The sequence below is a fragment of the Hemitrygon akajei genome, chromosome 21 (assembly GCF_048418815.1).
Source record: "Hemitrygon akajei chromosome 21, sHemAka1.3, whole genome shotgun sequence".
Taxonomy (NCBI): Eukaryota; Metazoa; Chordata; class Chondrichthyes; order Myliobatiformes; family Dasyatidae; genus Hemitrygon; species Hemitrygon akajei.
This window is the reverse complement of record NC_133144.1, coordinates 53,976,722-53,997,747: the sequence shown is the minus strand read 5'-3', so window position 1 is coordinate 53,997,747 and position 21,026 is coordinate 53,976,722. Positions and strand designations below refer to the sequence as shown.

Below are 21,026 nucleotides of genomic sequence, written 5' to 3'. Positions count from 1 at the left end.
ACTGTGTGCTATCAAATCAAACCGAGTGTGATCAGCTCAGGCAGTGCCTTACTCCCAGATAGCACAACAGTGTAATTGAATTCTGACAATATCTTTACAAAGTGATCTTGGACAAAAAACTATTATTTATGTGCAATCCTGACACTATCATTTCTGAATCTTTGTTGGCCTGTGGTTGCTATCCAAATGCATAAATTCTCTCTGGGTTCAACAGCCACACCTCTGATTTTCAAGCTAGTGTTTGTTGAGCTATCAGGTGTTCTCAGTGAACAAACAGCTCCCTTCTCTGCCCTGATAGATGCCCCCTTTTTCATCTATCCAAGGCTTATCAAAAACACAATTTAATTACTGCTTCCAAAAGTGTAAACACAGCTTCTTTTTATCTTGTGATACATCTGGACAAGTAGACAATGTGCTAAAACAAAATAAATCTGCCCTGACAGTTACATCAAAGGGTTTGGCCAAGGGCTTGCAGCTACTTAATGCACTGGAATGCTGTTGCTAGGCATCAGCCTACAACCTATCAGCCCCAGAAAGAAGAGATCTTTTAAAAACGGTTTGAAGAAAGTGAGAGAGTGGGAACGAGGAAGTTAAAAAGACTTCAGAATCTTAAGAGATTTAGAAGCTTAACTCAAACAGTTTAGCATTTCTCAGCTTTGTCACCAAATAAAGCCGCCGATTTTTATGGTGAAAGATAACACTATAAACTTGTCGATATTTTCCCTTTTGGGCTCCCTGTCAGTGTTGAGCAGACACAGTTCTTGTTAAAGCCGTGTACTTACATGTACAATCAGATGAGAGACAAGAGATGCCGAATAATGTGCTTGCCCTGTGTCGCTGGAGAGTAACGACTGATGGGAGTCTTGAGTCCCAACACTTAAAAGCCACTTTATCAGTTGAAAGATGAGTTAATGGGTTTAGAACATCAGAATTCTAATGTGACTTACAAGTTATTTCGGAAAATGACTGCAACAATAACACATTCCATTGACATAGCACCAAACAGCCTCAAGGTTGCTCACAGATATGCTACAGTCACACGAGAAGATATTAGGGCAAAATGCAAATAGTCAGAAATAAAGATACTTTTTAAAACACATAAGCATAGAACCACAGAACACCACAGCACAGAAAACAGGCCATTTGGCCCTTCTAGTCTGTGCCAGAATTTTATTCCACTAGTCCCTTTGACCGGCATCCAGTTCATAACCCTCCAGACCTCTCCCATCCATGTATCTATCCAATTTATTCTTAAAACTTAAGAGTGAGCCTGCATTTACCACGCCAGATGGCAGCTCGTTCCACACTCCCACCACTCTCTGTGTGAAGAAGCTCTCCTTAATGTTCCCCCTAAACCTTTCCCCTTTCACCCTAAAGCCATGTCCTCTCATATTTTTCTCTCCTAATCTAAGTGTAAAGAGCCATGGATCCAATGAGGAGGGAGAGACAGTGAATTTAGAGAGGTAATTCCAGAGATTAGTGCTGGTTGCTGAAGGAACGGCCTCTGATGGTAGGAGTGATTTACATTTTTATATCAGAATCTGAGAAGAGAGGATAATTCCAAGACTAGAAAAGATTACAGAGGTAGGGAGGGATCTGAAAGTAAGGAAGGAAATTTTAAGATTGAAGCCCTGTTTAATCCTGGAACAGATTGCACTTATCAAAACCAGTAGAGAATGTGGATTAAAAGGATGCTTTTTAAAAGACTTCCTTCATCCCTGTACAGAAGACATTTCAATTATTACTTGCTATTGACTGACAGTGAACATGATAATTCAGAAGCAAATTCTTTCAAATCTGGAACAAATGATAAATTAAGTCAAACTCCTGAAATCTCTAGTGGTTAGCTTTCATTACATTAGCAGTTTTAAACACGTTGTCATCATCATTATGAGCTGTGTCATATGATGTGGGGGATCGTGGTCTTGACCATGTTTGTTCTTGCCAAATTTTTCAACAGAAGTGGTTTGCCATTGCCTTCTTCTTGGTAGTGTCCTTACAAGATAGGTGACCCCAGCCATTATCAACACTTGCCAGAGATTGTGAGTCTGACGACAGTGGCTGCATAACCAGGATATGATATGCACCAGTTTCTCCCATGGCTTCATGTGACCCTGATCAGTGGTTGTGGGGGGTGCTAAGAATGTGCTACACCTTGCCCAAGGGTGATCTGCAGGCAAGGGGAGAGAAGGAGCGTCTTTGGTAGAGACGAATCTCCACCCACCACCTGTTCATACCTTAAGGAGCTAATAAACATGTAAAGATGACCACAACTTGTTCACTGTAACAACCAAAACTTAGAGTTATTTCACATCTTAAACATTGTAAAAGATCTCTAGAATTTTGGATCGTAAAAAATCACTTCACAGGAATATATATTTTTTTAATTTAAACCAAACTGTACACTGTCACACCAAATTTTCCAAGAGCTAGGACTTCAGCAGAAAACATTGAAATCACTAGCATAGCCCAAGGATTGGCAGCCAGCAATCTTGAGGCAGCAAATGTTCCACGTCAATATACTGTAAGTTCCAGAGAAAATTAGAACCAAGGCCTATCACTTGAATTTTATTTCATCAATCTTTCTGTAGGTGACTACAGTTCCAATCCACAGAGTTAAACTCCATTTTTTCAAAAGCTAATGAATTCCTTCTATAACCCCTTGCACCATCTGAACTATTAACACGTTACCTTCAATGGGCAGTTATTAAGAGGAAGGGAAATTATACATACAACCTCCCCTACCAGGAAGGATTCAATCCCACTTAGTACTAGATCCATTTCTGCATCATAATTTTAGATAGAAACCAAACATCAATGCAAGTAACTTGTTCAGTTACCACGTTTTTTAAAATTAAGTTTCGCTTTATTTGTCACACGTACATCAAGACATACAGTGAAATGCGGTATTTGTGTCAACAACCAACACTGTCTGAGAATGTGCTGAGGACAGCCTGTAAGTATCGCCGTGCTGCTGGCACCAGCATACCATGCTCAACTGAATTAAACTTGTTTTGAGCCACTTTTAAATATATGAATGGGGAAATCAGATATTAAGTGAGGCTTGTATTCAAAACACAAGGTTGAACAGAAAGTTGATTCCACACACAATTTTCGCTCAGACCCTGACTATCTTTAATAAGCTATATTAATCATCTACATTGCTTTACTCCAACTGCATAAGTCTGTTTACAAGTTAAACAAAACAGCATTATTCCTAATTCTTCAGTATCTCTCTCAATCAGTTGAAACAGCCATTCCACAGGGGTCTTAAGACAATTTGGTGCAGGGATATGACCCGAGTTATTGACAATTCTATTTTCCACACAGGCACTGTTTGACATGCTGAGCTCTTCCAGCAGGTTGTTTGATTCTCCATATTCCAGTACCTTCAGTACCTTGTGCCTTCTTCACACTGTAATTTTGTCTGCTCCTTACAACTACGCGCTGACAACTGTGACAGTTTTGCTGTCTTTGACTGTATTATTTCCAAGAATAATTGACCATTCTCTCTTCCTTGTTTTAGAAAATAAGGCAGAACAAGTTCTTGTGGAAGTCAGATGCACCATGAAGAGCATTCTAACTGGCTGCTTCACCATCTGGTATGTGGCGGTGGGGGAGCCCCCACAGGATCAAGATAAGCTGCAGGAAGTTGCAAAGTTAGTCAGCTACATCATGGGCACTAGCCTCCCCAGCATCCAGGACATTTTCAAGGAGCGATGCCTCAAAAGGACGGCATCCATCACTAAGGACCCTCATCATGGCTACCAAGGGATTCTGCAACAATTTAATCAAAATGCTGGAGAACTCAGCAGAACAGTCAAAATCAGAATCAGATTTAATATCACTGGCATACATTGTGAAATTTGTTGTCTTTGCGCAGCAGTACAATGCAATACATTATAATAGATAAAAACATGAATTACAGTAAGTATATATAAATAGCTAAATAAGTAGTGTAAAAATAAAGTAGTGAGGTAGTGTTTTTGAGATCAATGTCCATTCAGAAATCGGATAGAAGAAGGGAAAAACTGTTCCTGAATTGTTGAATGTGTGCCTTAAGGCTTCTGTACCTCCTCCCTGATGGCAGCAATGAGAGCAAAGCCGGACCTGGCTGATGGAGGGCCTTAGTGATGGATGCCGCCTTTTTGAGGCATTGCTCCTTGAAGATGTCCTGGATACTATGGAGCTAGTGCCCATGATGGAGCTGACTATGTTTATAATTCTCTACAGCCTATTTTGGTCCTAGGCAGTAGTCCCAGATACTAGATCGTGTTGCAGCCAGTTGGAATGTTCTCTGTAGAAATTTTCAAGTGGCTTTGGTGACATACCAAATCTCCTGAAACTTCTAATGAAATATAGCCAGTGTCATGCCTTCTTTGTAGCTGCATCAATATGTAGGGCCCAGGATGGATCCTCAGAGATATTGACACACAGGAACTTGAAATTGCTCATTCTTTCTGCTTCTGATCCCACTATGAGAACTGGTGTGTGTTTGACAATTGACAATCAGTTCTTTGGTCTTACTGATGATAAGTACAAGTTTGATGCTGTGATACCACTCAACTAGTTGATGTACCTTGTTCCTGTGTGCGGTCTTGTCACTATGTGAAATTCTGCCAACAATAGTTGTATTGTCAGCAAGTTAATAGAGGGCATTTGAGCTGTGTCTAGCCACACAGTCTCGGGTGCAGAGAGAGTGGAGCAGTAGGCTCAGCATACATCCCTGAGGTGTACCAGTGTTGATTATCAGTGAGGTGGAGATGTTGTTTCTGATCTGTACAGATTGTGAACTTCCAGTTAGGAAGTCAAGGATCCAGTTGCAGATAGAAGTACCAAGGCCCAGGCTTTGGAGCTTTCCAATCAGAACTGCAGGAATGATTGCGTTAAATGCTGAGCTATAGTCAATAAACAGCAGCCTGCCGATTATGGGAAAGATGATAGAGCTGCTATACTGTCTCTAGATGCCCACAATGCATTCAATAGATAGATAGATAGATACTTTATTCATCCCCATGGGGAAATTCAACATTTTTTCCAATGTCCCATAAACTTATTGTAGCAAAACTAATTACATACAATACTTAACTCAGTATAATATGATATGCATCTAAAATCATCCTCTCAAAAAGCATTAATAAATAGCTTTTAAAAAGTTCCTAAATAGTTTACTAAAATACATTGAATGGTAACTTAAGCTCAGTCCTAACCCCGGCACTTTAACATATCTTACCCCTGGCGGTTGAATTGTAAAGCTGAATGGCATTGGGGAGTATTGACCTCTTCATCCTGTCTGAGGAGCATTGCATCGATAGCAACCTGCCGCTGAAGCTGCTTCTCTGTCTCTGGATGGTGCTATGCAGAGGATGTTCAGGGTTTTCCATGATTGACCGTAGCCTACTCAGCGCCCTTCGCTCTGCTACCGATGTCATACTCTCCAGTTCTGTGCCCACGACAGAGCCCGCCTTCCTTACCAGCTTATTAAGACGTGATGCGTCCCTCTTCTTAATGCTGCCTCCCCAACACGCCACCACAAAGAAGAGGGCGCTCTCCACAACTGACCTATAGAACATCTTCAGCATCTCACTACAAACACTGAATGACGCCAACCTTCTAAGGAAATACAGTCGACTCTGTGCCTTCCTGCACAAGGCATCTGTGTTGGTAGTCCAGTCTAGCTTCTCGTCTAACTGCACTCCCAGATACTTGAATATGATAGAGTGGCCCTATCTAATTGCAACACTCAAGAAGTTTGGATTCAGCGACACTTTTATAGAATGGGTTAAAATATTATATACCAATCCAAAATCCTCCATTTTCACAAATGGGGATAAATCCAGTCCATTCTCCCTGCAATGTGGTGTTTGCCAAGGGGACCCATTGCCCCCCTGCTGTTTAACATAGCGCTGGAGCCCCTTGCAATTGGCATTAGGGGCCACCCACACATTAAAGGTATTAAGTTGGGCAATATTGAGACCCGTGTGACCCTGTACGTAGACGATCTCCTTATTTGTCTAGCCAACCCAGTGGTCTCTATCCCTATCCTAGTAGAATAAATAAATTCCTTTGGGAGCATTTCTGACTATACCATAAATTGGGTAAAGAACAAATTCATGCCCTTAGTGGATCAATTTACTGAAGACTTCCTGAAAAAATTGTCTTTTAGAGTAGAGGACTGTTTCACCTATTTGGGGATTAAACTGACTAAGAACCCAAAGCATCTTTTCAAATTTAACTTACAGAATCCTTAGAAAAACTCAGAACAAATATCGAGTCCTGGAGGATGCTGCCCTTATCCATGACTGGACGGGTAAATGCGATCAAAATGGTGACCCTACCCGGGTTTCTATATCTTTTTCAAAACCTGCCTATATACTTAAATGCATCCTTTTTTAAGAAACTTGACTCTATCATATTGCCCTTTGTGTGGGGCTATAAATCACACAGGATATCGAAGGCTTACCTACACAAACCTCTTAAGAAGGGCGGTCTTGGTCTGTCAATTTTCAAACATGACTATTGGGCAGCTAACTCCAGGGCTGTTACACACTGGAAATGTGGAGGTGCTGAGACCGAAGAAAAACCTTCATGGCTACAGCTGGAAGCCTCTGTTGTTAAATGTTCTTCACTTCCTGCTCTTCTGCTTTCCACTTATGCCTCAACAGATAAGCTAATCCAACAAAACTTTACCTTAAAGAATTCTCTACGAATATTAAAGCAGATAAAAGTGGCTCACCAAATTCCCAGTGTTTCCATACACGCTCCCATTTGTCAAAATCACTCATTTAAGCCTGGACAATTAGATGGGGTGTTTACAGGTCGGAGAGAGAGGGGTATCTGTACATCAATGGCCAATATGCATCATTCACACAATTAAGCACTAAGTTTAACCTTCCAAATTCACATTTTTTCGCTATCTCCAAGTTAGACACTATGTCAAGGAAAAGTGCCCATACTTCGGGCCTATTTTCACCACCCATCCCTTTCTTGAAAACCTCTTGCTCCCTCCAGACTCCGAACAGTTCATATCAAAATTTGTGAACTGCTTTACTCCTTTGGTTTCTACAGATTTTACTAGGGAAGCCTGGACTGGGGACTTGAACTCAGAGATATATGCGGGACTTTGGGAGGAGACAATGTCCTGGGTTCACTGCTGTTCTATTAACTCACGCTACAGGTTAATCCAGTACAAGGTGATGCATCGATTGCATTATTCAAAAACAAAACTGAATCGCATCTTCCCATCTGTGTCTCCTGATTGCGACAGGTGCCGCTCTGCTGAGGGCTCACTAGCGCATCCTTTCTGATTTGCCCTACATTATACAACTCTTGGACGGCAATTGTTGAGTGGCTCTCAAAAGCCTATTCTAGAGACATTCAGCCCAATCACGACCTCGCCATCTTTGGATGTTCTGCAGTGACTCTTGAGTTGCCGCACGACGTGCAGATTGCTCTGCATCTAGGAATGGTGGTGGCTAAGAAACTTATTCTTCTGATCTGGAAGTCTACTACTCCACCTACCTTTGCACACTGGCTTCAAGGAGATGTTGTCTATTGTACAAATGGAAAGACTGCGTCTGCACAAACCCAATACACAGAATATATTTGAGAGAATATGGGGACCTTTCTTGGCTCAGTGTCATATTACCTCACACACATAGTGACCTTGACCTGTCTAATCTCATGAGTGGGTGTGGTGCCTAACCGGATTCCTCTATTCATTTTATTTTACATTGCTTCTGTGATACCACTATTGTGTCAACTTTTTTTTGGAAAGCCTTTATATGTAATCTTGTGAATTGTCTGGCAGCCTTTTTGTTTTTTGATTTTGATTTGTTTTGCCTGTGCTCCATCTGGAGCTGCATCTCCTTTGTATCATTTTGTAAGTCTTCAATATATTTTGCCTTTGTAATATTGAAAATTGTAAATAAAGTATTCAAAAAAAAAATGAACAGCAGCCTGACATAGGTATTGTATGCATCTATGCTCCATCAATGCATAAGCAGCATCTATGAAGAATAATTAACATTTAGCATCCTGATGAAAGGCCTTGGCCCAAAAATTTGACTTTTTATTCCGTTCCATAGATGCTGAGCTCTTCCATAATTTTGTGTGTGTTACTATGGATTTCCAGTATCTGTAGAATCTCTTGTGTTTACAAGGGATTCTGTATGTCTTTCCCACATTTTGGATATTGCTCAATATGGTGTGCCTTACACCCATTTACAACCAAAATCCAATATGGCAGAATGTCAAATGATATAACAACGGGGACTCGGAAAAGTTGATTGAAGCTTTGGAGATCACATTCTGAAATTTTATTTATCTAGCAAAATCTCCACCTTGAACACCCTCGTTATACATGACGTGTCAAAGATCTCATATGGCAACAACCATGAGACAAGAGGAAGCAAGGAGTCAATTCCTTCAACATTGCCGGGGAGGAAAAGAGAGGCAAATCAAGAGAAAAGACAAAAACACTATCTTCATTAACACAGACAAAATACTGGAGGAACTCAGCAGGATAGGCAGCAACTATGGAAGGAAATAAAAGAGTCGACATTTCAGGCTGAGACCTTTCATCAGGACCGAAAAGGAAGAGGGAAGATGGCATAATGAGAAGGTGGAGGAGATAGGGTAAAGATTACATTCTCTAAAGGTGATGGGTGAAGCCAGGTGAGGGGGAATATGGTGGGTGGGGAAGTGAAGGATGAACAGAGAAGCTGGGAGATGATTGGTGCAAAAGGTAAAGGACTGAATAAGAAAGGATCTTGAGAGTAGAGGGGAGTGAACCATGGAGAAAGGGAAGGAGGAGGGGCACCAGATGGAGATGATGGGCAGGTGAGGATAAGAGGCCTTACATAAAGTAGCTTGAACCTACAAGCGCAATTCAGAATTAGAATCAGAATCAGGTTTATTATCACCCGCATGTCATGTGAAATTTGTTAACTTAGCAGCAGCAGTTTAATGCAATACATAAACTAGCAGAGAGAAAAAAATAATAAATAAACAACTAAATCAATTATGTATATAGAACAGATTTTTAAAAAAATGCAAAAACAGAAATACTGTATTCTAAAAAAAAGTGAGGTAGTGTCCAAAGATTCAATGTTCATTTAGGAATCTGATGGCAGAGGGGAAGAAGCTGTTCCTGAATCACTAAGTGTGTGCTTTCAGGCTTCTGTACCTCCTACCTGATGGTAACAGTGAGAAAAGGGCATGCCCTGGGTGCTGGAGGTCCTTAATAATGGACGCTGCCTTTCTGAGACACCGCTCCCTAAAGATGTCCTGGGTACTTTGTAGGCTAGTGCCCAAGATGGAGCTGACTAGATTTACAACCTTCTGCAGCTTCTTTCGGTCCTGTGCAGTAGCCCCTCCATAAGTGATCAGACTGTGATGCAGCCTGTCAGAATGCTCTCCACGGTACAACTGTAGAAGTTTTTGAGTGTATTTGTTGACATGCCAAATCTCTTCAAAATGCAGTCGCTTTGCACAGGCAGACACCTGGGCCAAATTGTGGCAGGCCTCATTATCCAGTACAAGGTGCTCCCCGGATCTTCCTTCGCAGTGAAACATTCCAATAGCCACATGGTAATGACTCCAATGGCGAAGCGGGAGTGTTGCTCAGTTTCAAAATGACAGCAGCATTTTACCAAATGACACATAATCATTCGGCCAATTGCTGGTGAGAGAATGTAAACACTTTTGATACTGACATGGACATTATCGATTAGAATATAAAGCTTTTCACGGAAGGCAATATTGCATTATAAATCAGAAATATGTATGTGTATATATATATAAGTACTTTGGTTACTGGATGCATTGGTTTTGTATCATTAGGTATTGTATTGTTAAGTGAAGGATGTACTGAAGAAGACACAAAGGTAGATCGAGGACTATGAGTATTATAAAATCTAATGGCCACTTGCTTAACCAATAAAATTAAATTTCCTTGATTCCCTTCATTCAAGAGGGAGACCATCCTTAAAATAATTTTTCACTGGTCATCCTTCATCTTTCTCCTTGTTGTACATTAACTGTCACGTTATTGATGTGTAACTACACTCAGTAGCCACTTTATTAGGTACACCTGTACATCAGCTTGTTAATGCAAATATCTAATCAGCCAATCATATGCCAACAATTCAGTGCATTAAAGCATGAAGACATGCTCAAGAAGTTCAGTTGTTGTTCAGACAAAATATCAGAATGGGGAAGAAATGTGATCTAAATGACTTTGACCGTGAAATGATTGCTGGTGACAGATGGGGTGGTTTGAGTATTTCAGAAAATGCTGATCTCCTGGGATTTTCATGCACAACAGTCTCTAAAGTTTACAGAGAATGGTGACAGAAATAAAAACATCCAATAAGGGAAAGCACCTTGTTAATGACAGAGGTCAGAGGAGAACGGCCAGACTGTTTCAAGCTGACAGGAAGACAACAGTAACTCAAATAATCATGCATTACAACAGTGGTTTGCAGAAGAGCATCTCTGAATTCACAACACCTTGAACCTTGAAGTGGATGGGCTAGAGGAGAAGAATACCTCAAACATACACACAGTGGTCACTTTATCATGTACAGGAAGCCCCTAATGACTGTGTCCTGAACCAGCATGGATAACTTCACTCACCTCAACACTGAACTGATTTCACACCCAATGGATTCACTTTCAAAGGATTCTACAACTCATGTTCTCAGTATTATATATTTATTTATTATTCACTTTGTGTTTTTATTTGTACAGTTTGTCTTTTGTACAATGGTGACTTGTCAGTAATTTATTTGTGTAGAGTTTTTCATTGATTCCTTTACCCTATTTCATTAAATAGCCTAATTAAGCTCCTATGTCTTATGGTCTTATTGTATTTCTTTGTCCTAGTGTGAATGCCTGCACAAAAAAGAATCTTAGGGTAGTAGATGGTGAGATATACATACTTTGATAATAAATTTACTTTGAACTTTGAACCGATGGAAGGAAGCCATTCAGCCCATTGAGACTATGAGCTCACTCAGAAAAAGCCCATCAATCCTACAGCTCCACTCTTTCCCCTGGATTCTATGATCTCTCAAGGAAAGAATGTTAACCATGGCTCCCCAAACTTGCTCATTTTCTTTGAACACAATCCAACACTGCCTCCAGCAAAGCAACACTCTCTCAGCACAAAATTGACTCGACAACCTAGTTAAATGCTCAGATGCTGAATCCACCATCAGCGGTTTCAAGGAAGAAATAACGGCATCCAATGCCCATGGAAACTGCAGCAAAGTGCCTCGGGAATGATATCCCAATAAGGATCAAGATCTTCAGCACTGGAGGAAGGGAAATAACTTGAAGAAATTGAAAAAGATTATAAGTGTAAATCTCTTCTGGCAGATGCTTTTCTACCAATTCCAGCTCCAAGTTATGCCTTGAAGAGATGACGATGTAACAAAACCACTTGTCCAAAGATTTCTGTGGCATATCCTCCTTGGCTATGAGTCAAGAATGAAATGCCATGATTTAAGTTATCGATGAGTCATATAATATATTTGAGTGTCAAAAAAATGGAAAGCAAAGTTTTCTTTGGGCTTTTTAGATAATAACATCACTTTCTGAGCAGCATTTGTCATGCCAGGGAACTCACGTTGAGCTATGCTTGAAGGTTGTCTGACGTTAATGCTTATCTCTTCAATTCTTGAGATAATGTTGCTGTTCCCTGATGTGAATAAACTTACTAGAATTATATATAATTCCTGTCATTGTATTTATGGAATTGTCAGGGTTCATTATAAATTTGGGATTGGGGTTCGACTTGCCTTCAAAACTCTGCGCTAAAAATGTCACTCAGAATTATGAAGTACTGAAAATGCCAATAAATTTTTGCACCATAAGAATTCCATCACTTAGGAGCTCACTATCCAAAACATGCCCTCTTCTCACTGCTACCATAGTGGAGGAGGTACAGAGGCCTGAAGAAACAGTTTCTTCCTCCACTATTAAGTTTAACATGTTTATTTCACTCAACTGTACACATATATACCGCCTAACGAAACGTTTCTTCTGGATGAAGGCGCAAAACACACACACACACACACACACACACACACACACACACACACACACACACACACACACACACACACACACACACACACACACACACACACACACACACACACACACACACACACACACACACACACACCACATGAAGTAACATTACCACAAATAAATTAACAAACAATAAGATGCATTTGCAACACAAGTTAAAAAGTAAACAGTATAATGCTACGTGATGAGACCTGAGTGGCAGCAGTCAGCTCAGAAGTACTACAGTTTGGGGAAGAAGCCAGCAGTTCTTGTCCAAATTCTATGGCATTTCCTGCCTGATGGTAGGGGATCAAAGAGATTGTTGGATGGATGGGAGGGATCACTGAGAGTGCTGAGGACTATGTGCACACAGTGCTCTGGTTAAGTATCTTGGATAGGGGGAAGAGAGACCTCGATGATCCTCTCAGCAGTCCGCATAATCCTTTGTAGGGAATTATGGTCAGATGCCTTGAAATTCCTGCACCAGACGGTGATGCAGTTGGTCTAAACACCCTAACTGTTGATCAGATCAAATTAGATTTCTGAACGATCCACAAACCAGTGACCAATTCCTCATTATTTTTTTATTCTGCACTATTTTTTTTAAATTTCAAGTAATTTTCTGTATTTGCTCTCCTCTGCTGCTACAACAACTTTCATGTCATACAAGTTAGTGATAATCAATCTGATTTTGACTTTGAAGTGATGACCATCTCTCACAAGGCAAAATCCATCCACTGATTTGTGACTTTAATAGCGTTACCATTACAAAGTCCCTGCACCATCCCTACCCTGGTAGTCACCAGCTCCATAAATCTCATCCTCTGACTCCCGTAGAATCCAGGCTCCGAGATCATGGCTCCTTCTAGCTGTTGGCTTGCTGGGATGATGGAATCGAGAACACCAAAGTCAAAAGGAGTCAGAGGGAGGAGTTCTTTTCAGCAAGAACTGGCTGCGCTCTCTCCTCAAAAAGCAATTGCACAACAAAAACTTCCCAGTTTAGCCACAAAGATATGAGAATAAATGTCCTGTTCAAGGGAGAAGACATTACACAACCCATAAATCTATGCCTGAGTAAGAAATCATTTCATTCCCCCGTCTCTCAGTTAAAGACAAAAAGAACTAACATTTTGAGAACAACCCCCAGCACAGCCCATGGTTTAATGATTTTTGCATTGGCTGCATGAGGTACAAATCCATCAATAAAATGGTTGTCATGTGCACCACTAAAAGGATGTTAGGAAGGCATTTTAACTTAGAAACAGGGCAGAGTGTTTATTTTTCAATAATTTGCTCTGCGTGCTTGATTCCACTTGTACTAAGTTTTTTTGTTTTTGTCTTTTTAACTGAGAGGAAAGGGAATGAAATGATTTCTCATTTTTCATCCACACTCAAGGATGGATTTATGGGTTCTGTAAAAGATCACATGATAGGTGATCATATGCTGAAACTAGCTTAATTTCAGCAGTGTGGGAAAAGAACGAAGTCCATGGTCCATGCAGTATTAGACCAGAGGCGTTTACATATGATATGCAATTAATGGCTCATTACAGTAAAACCCAACAATTTAATTTCCTGGACTTCATTCCAAGCTCAAAACCAAATTTGCATCCAGAGTTGAGATTGTGCAATTTATTCATTTACCCCTGTATATGTAAATAACCAGCGAGTGATTTACAGCATTACACTGCCAGAGACTATCCTCAAATTCAAGTTTAAACTGAAAGATCTCAAACAAGTAAAGCTTGTGTTGCAGGTCCAGCTGTCATACTGAAGTATAAAGGGTAGTTTAATCAATCATAGAAAGCAAAAAAAAACACCTATATATTGTCAATGGAACCTACATGTGGGAAGATAACTATACTGGCCTACTGTGTTCTGTTTTCCCAGGCTATTTTACTCACTTTTCATCATAAAACATCTGTTGTTGCTTTTTTTAAAAAAAAGTATGCTTCACAGAGGAAGTTCAGACTCTCAAAGACTGGTGCCTTTTAAATTAGCATTGCTTGACGTACAGAGATTTGCCCCAAAGAACTCCTGGACCCCTTTTACAGATCCATGTGATTCCCGTGCTTCCGAGGGTTCTTCAGAGCACAAACGTTGATCTTTTCCATATCCAAGTAGCTTTAAGATCTAATTTTCAGCCTTAAGTAGCTCACACGTTATTTCATAGCCAGTTGAAAAAAAAATTTCAAATAACCAGGTGGAGCAAAGTTATCATATCAGCATATGTTGTGAAATTTGTTGTCTTTGCAGCAGCAATACAATGCAATACATAATAATAGAGATAAAACTGTTAATTACACAAACTATACACACACACATATATAAAATAGTTAAATTAAATAAGTAGTGCAAAACTAAAAAAAAGAAAGTAGTGAGGTAATGACAGCCATCCATTTTAATTCCACTTCCCATTCCAACATGTCCATCAATGGCCTCCTCTACTGTCGTGATAAGGCCACACTCAGGTTAGTGGAGCAACATCTTGTATTCCGTTTGGGTAGCTTCCAACCTGGTGGCATGAATATTGATTTCTCGAATTTCTGGTAATGCCACCCCACACTTCTCTATCCTCCATCCCCTTTTCCCTCTCATCTCCTTGCCTGTCTATCGCCTTCCTCTGTTTCACCTCCCCCTTTTTCTTTCTTCCATGACCTTCTGTCTTCTCCTATTAGATTCGCCGTTCTCCAATCCTGTATCTCTTTCACCAATCAACTTCCCAGCTCTTTACTTCACCCCTCCCCATCTCCCAGTTTCACCTAGCCCCTTGTAATTCTTCCTCCCCTACCCCCACCTTCTAACTCTGACTCCTCATCCTTCTTTCTCCAGTCCTGCTTAAGGGTCTTGGCCTGAAACATCACCCGTACTCTTTTCTATAGATGCCGCCCGTCCTGCTGAGTTCCTCCAGCATTTTGTGTGTGTGTGTTGCTTGGATTTCTAGCATTTGCAAATTTTCTCTTGTTAGTGAGGTAGTGTTCATGGGTTCAATGTCTAGTCAGAAATCAGATGGTAGAAGGGAAGAAGGTGTGCCTGAATCATTGAGAGTGTGTCTTTACACTCCTGTACCACCTTCTTGATGGTTCCAATGAGAACAAGGCATGACCTGGATGATGGGGGTCCTTAATGATGGACACCACCTCTTTTATCTCCAAGACCATTAGTTGTATAAGGCCTACATTGAAGGAGATTCAACATAGCCTTATTTAGAACACCTCAGCAGAATTTTCAATGCAATCTGCCCCTTTCTGTTAACATACACCCTAAGCCTGGTCAACAGTAATGTGGCATTAAATATTCTACTAAGTTGAAATTGTTGGCCACTGCTGGGTCTGCTCAAGTATGTCTGAAATTAAATTAACCAAAGCGGGCAGTGACAAATCAGTTCTTCAGAAACACTTCTGCTGTTAAATTGTTTAATTTCATCCAACTCTGTTTTCACATCCAATAATAAATCAAGAAGTCTTTTGTTATTATCGGCCTCCATAAGTGCCACTCCAGAAAGCAATGGATCGTGTGGATATGTAATCCTGACTGCATAAACAGTAGGATTATTGCTGGTTAAAAATATATTCTCATATTAGAGGCAGTACAGCTGTTGGAACACAAACCTGTGATGGATATCTTATTTCCTATGCATGACATCCATTTCTGGCAAATTATTGCCACATAAATTTCTTGTCAACAGAAATGGCCAATTAATTAAGTTAAAAATTTACTTCTGATCACCACCATAAACCAAATAGAACAGCAAAGCAATTTCCCAGTTAACAAAGCAACTCAGGGTCAGTTTAATGAATAATTTTTAACCCTGTTATCAAAGACAGGCCAATACCTCAGAAGACTGACAACAAACAGGAGATATTTGCAAAGCCCAAAAAGCATCATGTATGCTGGTGGGGTGGGCATCAGGTAAGGGGTGGTGATCAAACAGTGCCCAACTTCCTCTTCAACATAAAGGCAATGAAAACAATATGAGATTCAATAAGCACTCCCATAACAATGAGACTACATGTACAATTTGAAAAATATATTAAAATGCACCTACATACATATCAAGTTCAAGTTTATTGTCATTCAGCCATATGCATGCACACTGCCAAATGAAACGATGTTTTTCAAACCAAGGTGCAAAGCACAGTACATATACATAACTCTCACACACATTTGTGGCAATACAGTATTACTTTATCACACATAAAGTAGTATTACCATAAATAATTTAACAAATAATAAAATATATTCCAGAAGATTGACATTTAGCATAAGGTGCTTTTACGACACAATAAAACAGAATAGAATATAATGGAACAGAACTTTATTGTCATTGTTCAAGACGATGAGATTGCGGTGCTACTTCAGCCTGTGCAAAACTGATATTTATGATGTCAAAAAGTAAACAGTATAATGCTGCTGGTGCTTCGTATGTATTGAGAGTTGTGTGGCAGCAGGGATGGCAGTCGGCTCAGGGCCTGGGGGAAGAAGCTGTTTCCCATCTGAACAGTGCTTGCCTTAATGCTACAGTACCTCCTGCCTGATGGTAGGGGGTCAAAGACATTGCGGGAGGAATTTATCTGTTGAACTGTAGGCTGATCAGCTGGACTATGATCAAATACAATATACATTATCCTTTTCATTCTGACTTGGTCCTAAACTAAGATTAATTACTGCTGAACTTGTTCTGGTGAATTGTTTAGTTCTGTCTATGACGAGCCAAGAGCTGAAGCATCTGGTCTGAAATATGCTGTAGATCTTTGGTCAGCTGAGAATTTTGCAATCAAAATGTTATGTCAAACAATCAAATAAGAAGTTACATTGAGCTATTTTTTCCTGTAAGCTAATAAATTCAAGAGTATTATCAGTGACCCTTTCCATTTTAATAGTGACACATTTCTGGTGAATTACAAGGAAACTTTGTCCAATAGGCCTTGAGCCAGTTTCTGCCTTGTGTGTGAATGTTGTCTCCTACACAACCTCCCAGCCTGGTAATAAATCAAGTGGTAGTATCAAGCGGACTGGGTCACTATGCGTCACTGGGCAGGGCTGGATGCATCCGGGTGTGATTCTGTTTATCAAACGAGTATACCAGTAGCTTTGTAATCTTCTGTAGGAAGTTATGGAAACTGACAGAAGAAACGTGATTTAAGATTGGGTGTCATGGTAGCACAGCAGTTAGTGCAATGCTTTACAGCTCGTGGTGCTCCAGAGCTCGGAGTTCAATTCCGGTGCCATCCTGTAAGGTGCTTGTTTCTGTACGTCCTTCCAGTGGAATGCATGGGTTTTCCCAGGTGATCCAGTTTCCTTCCACAGTCCAAAGATCTATCAAGTAGTTTGAATGGTCATTGTAAATTGTCCCGTTATCAAGTTAGGGTTGATCAGGGTTATGAGGTTGCTGGGGCAACGTGGCTGAAAGGGTCAGAAGGGCCTACTTTGAATGGTATCACTAAATAAATAAAAAAACAACCATATGTAATATATAAAAAAATATATATTTATATAAAGCAACATGATCGTGAAATGTTAAAATCAATCCAAGGTTTGCAGATTATTTCATTTTTGAACGTGGAACAGGATAGAACTGGACAGGCCATTCGGGCCACAATGTTGTACTAATCTTGATGCTAATTTCTATTAAATGTTCTCCTCCATATCCCTCCATTTCCTTCATATTCATGTGTCCTAAAAAGCTCTTACACTCCACCAAACTGCCTACTTCCACTAATAATTCTGATAAATTAATAAATGTAAAGGTTCACAACATGAAAAGTTCAAGGTAAATTTATTAACAAGTATATTCACAGTAACTACAAAGAAACACAATAGGATCAAAGAAAACCCACACACGGGAGTGACGCACAAACAACCAATGTGCAAAAGGCAGCAAAATGTGCAAATACAAAAAAAAGAACATATGTATTAATAATAATAAATAATTAAGCAATAGATATTGAGAACATGAGTTGTAGAGTCTGTAAAAGTGAGTCCATAGGTTGCTGAATCAGTTCAGTGTTGGGGTGAGTGAGGTTATCCCTTCTGGTTCAAGATGCTGATGGATGAGGGGTAGTAACTGTTCCTGAACCTGGTGGTGTGGGACTTGAGGTTCCTGTACCACCTTCCTGACAGCAGCATCAGAGGATCAGAATAAATACACCGTGGTTGTCACCGACTTTATTAAAACAGTTGTAGATGAGTGTGTCCCCACAAAATTATTGGAAGTTTTCCCCAACCAGAAGCCCTGGATGAACCATAGATCTGCAGTCTGCTGAGGGACAAATCAATGGCATTCAGGTCTGGAGACCAAGTTAAATACAAAAGGTCAGGGTATGATCTTCAGAAAGCCCTCACATGTGTGAAATGGCAACTCTACACCAAACCTGAGTCATTGAAGGATGCTCGACAGCAGTTGCAGAGCCTGAATGCTATCACTTCCTACAAAATGAGAACAAGCTTCGCAGAGAACAACAAGGTTTCGCTTGCAGAAGACCTCAATGGCTTTTATGCTCACTTTGACCATCAAGACATGAAGGCACCTTCACAAACTCCCACAGCCACCGATGACCCTGTGATTTCAGTCTCTTAAACTGACGTAAGAGCATCCTTCAGATGGCTGAACTTATGGAAAGCATTCGGGCAAGAAGGGGTACCTGGTTGAATACTAAACACCTGTGCCGATCAACCTGCTGGAGTGTTTACCAATATCTTTACCCTCTTGCTTTGGCAGTCTGAGGTACACACCTGCTTAAAGCAGGCTTCATTTATATTAGTGCCTAAGAAGAACATGGTGACCTGCCTCAATGAACGTCATCCAATACCACTAACATCCACTGTGATGAAGTTCTTTGAGAGGATGGTGCCAAAACATATTAACAATCACCCCATCACTGAACTGTTCCCACAACCTATGGACTCACTTTCAAGGACTCTTCGTCTCACGTACTCCATATTGATTGCTTATTTATTTAATATTTATATTTTTATTTCTTATTTCCTTTCTTTTTGTATTTTCACAGTCCATTGTCTTTTGCATATTGGTTGTTTGTCCATCCTGCTGGGTGCAGTCTTTCGTTGAATCTGTTGTGTTCCTCGTGTTTACTGTGATTGCCCACAAGAAAATGGATCTCAGTGGTGACATTTGTGTACTTTGTTAATACATTTACTTTGAACTTTAAAGAAAGCATGGCCTGGATTGTGGTGGTCCTTGATGACGGATACTGTTTTCCTGTGACAGTGCTTCTTGTAAATGTGCTTAATTGTGGAATAGGCTGTATTCACTACTTTTTGTAGGTTTTTCTATTCAAGGGCATTGGTGTTCCCATAACAGGTGATGTACCAAGTCAGAATACTCTCCAACATGCATCTATATAAGTTTGTCAAAGTCTTAGATGACATGTTGAATCTGCGTAAACTTCTAAGTATGAAGAGGTGCTGCTGGGCCTTCTTCATAACGGCCCTGTGTACTGGCCCAGGACTGATTCTCTAAAATGATAACACCGAGGAATTTAAAGTCATTGACCCTCCACTTCTGATCACCAGATAAGGACTGGTTCATCTGAGAAATTAACACATACTTAAAAGCAAAATTCTGCTCAGAAGGGCCTGTTCAACACCTAGAGCTTATAGAAAAGCTGGGATTACGTATGCCCAATAGTACTTGGGATTTATAATCATGAGAAATTCTACAAATGCTGGAAATCCAAAGTGACACACAAAATGCTGGAGGTATCCTCAAGTCAGACAGCATCTATGGAAATGAATACACAGCTGATATTTTGAGCAGAGATCCTTCTTCGGGACTGGAAGATGGGTTTTGGCTTGAAACATCAACTGCTTATTCATTTCTATAGATGCCGCCTGACCTGCTAAGTTCCTTTAGCATTTTGTGTGTGTTGACTTGGGTTTTATGCAAGGTTTAAGGTCTTGAGCTACAAAAACTAAACACAAGAGATTCTGCAGATGATGGAAATCTTTTACATCTGAAGATCAATGGCTGTGCTGGTGCATTGAAGGTGGTGGTGAATTTCAGCTTTGAATTGTGCTTCATGCACCCATGCTGAGCTCGTAAATTTCATCAATTTCTCCCTTCCACCCTGCCCTTAAATTCACTTGGTCCATTTCTGACACCTCCCTCCCCTTTCTCGATCTCTCTGTCTCCATCTCTGGAGACAAACTGTCAACCAACATCTTTTATTAACCTACTGATTTCCACAGTTATTTTGGTAGATGGAGTTCGTCAGCCTGGGAATACAGTCCATCTCGGAGAGGGAAAGCTCTGATTTCAAACCTCCGCTGCCTTGCGGAAATACCCACTCATGGGAAAGGCTTCGGGAGTAAACCCTGAGGTCAAATCCGGAGCTGGAGTCCCTAAGGCAGTCCGATGTTGACTTTAGCCTCATTCTGGCAACTCCTGCGATGACACTGGTGCCAAGCTGTATCAGCCCTTGCCCTTCCCTTGTACAACATCAGTGGCATGGAGAGGGGAGACTTGCTGCATGGGCAACTGCCAGTCTTCCATACAACCTTGCCCAGGCCTGCGCCCTGGAGAGGACACTCCAGTAGACTTTTCAGGCACAGATCCATGGTCTCGCGAGACAACAGAAGCCATCCATCCATTTATTTGGCTATACCTCTTTCCACCCTATCTCCTGTAATAATGCTATTCCCTTTTCTAGGTACTTCACCTCCGCCACATCTGTTACTTTCCTTTCTAAAACATTAGAGACATCCTCTTTCTTTAAGAATGGGGTTTCCTTTCCTCCACTATTGATGGAGGAGCCCTCACCCGTAGCTCCTCCATTTTCCGAACATCTGCCCTCACCCCATCTTCCCGCCACCTTAACTGTGATAGTTCCTCTTGTACTTACATACCACTCCACCAGCCTCCAATCCAGAATCATCCTCTACCTCTTCCATCATTTCTGAAGGGATATAACCACAAGACGTATCCTTAC

General features: G+C 40.6%; 1 protein-coding gene across 3 annotated transcripts in view; it reads right to left on the bottom strand.

Annotated features, from left to right (window-relative positions):
* lrmda (leucine rich melanocyte differentiation associated) overlaps nucleotides 1-21,026 on the bottom strand; it is a 1,051,240-nt gene that overhangs the window by 175,252 nt on the left and 854,962 nt on the right. The window lies entirely within an intron of this gene.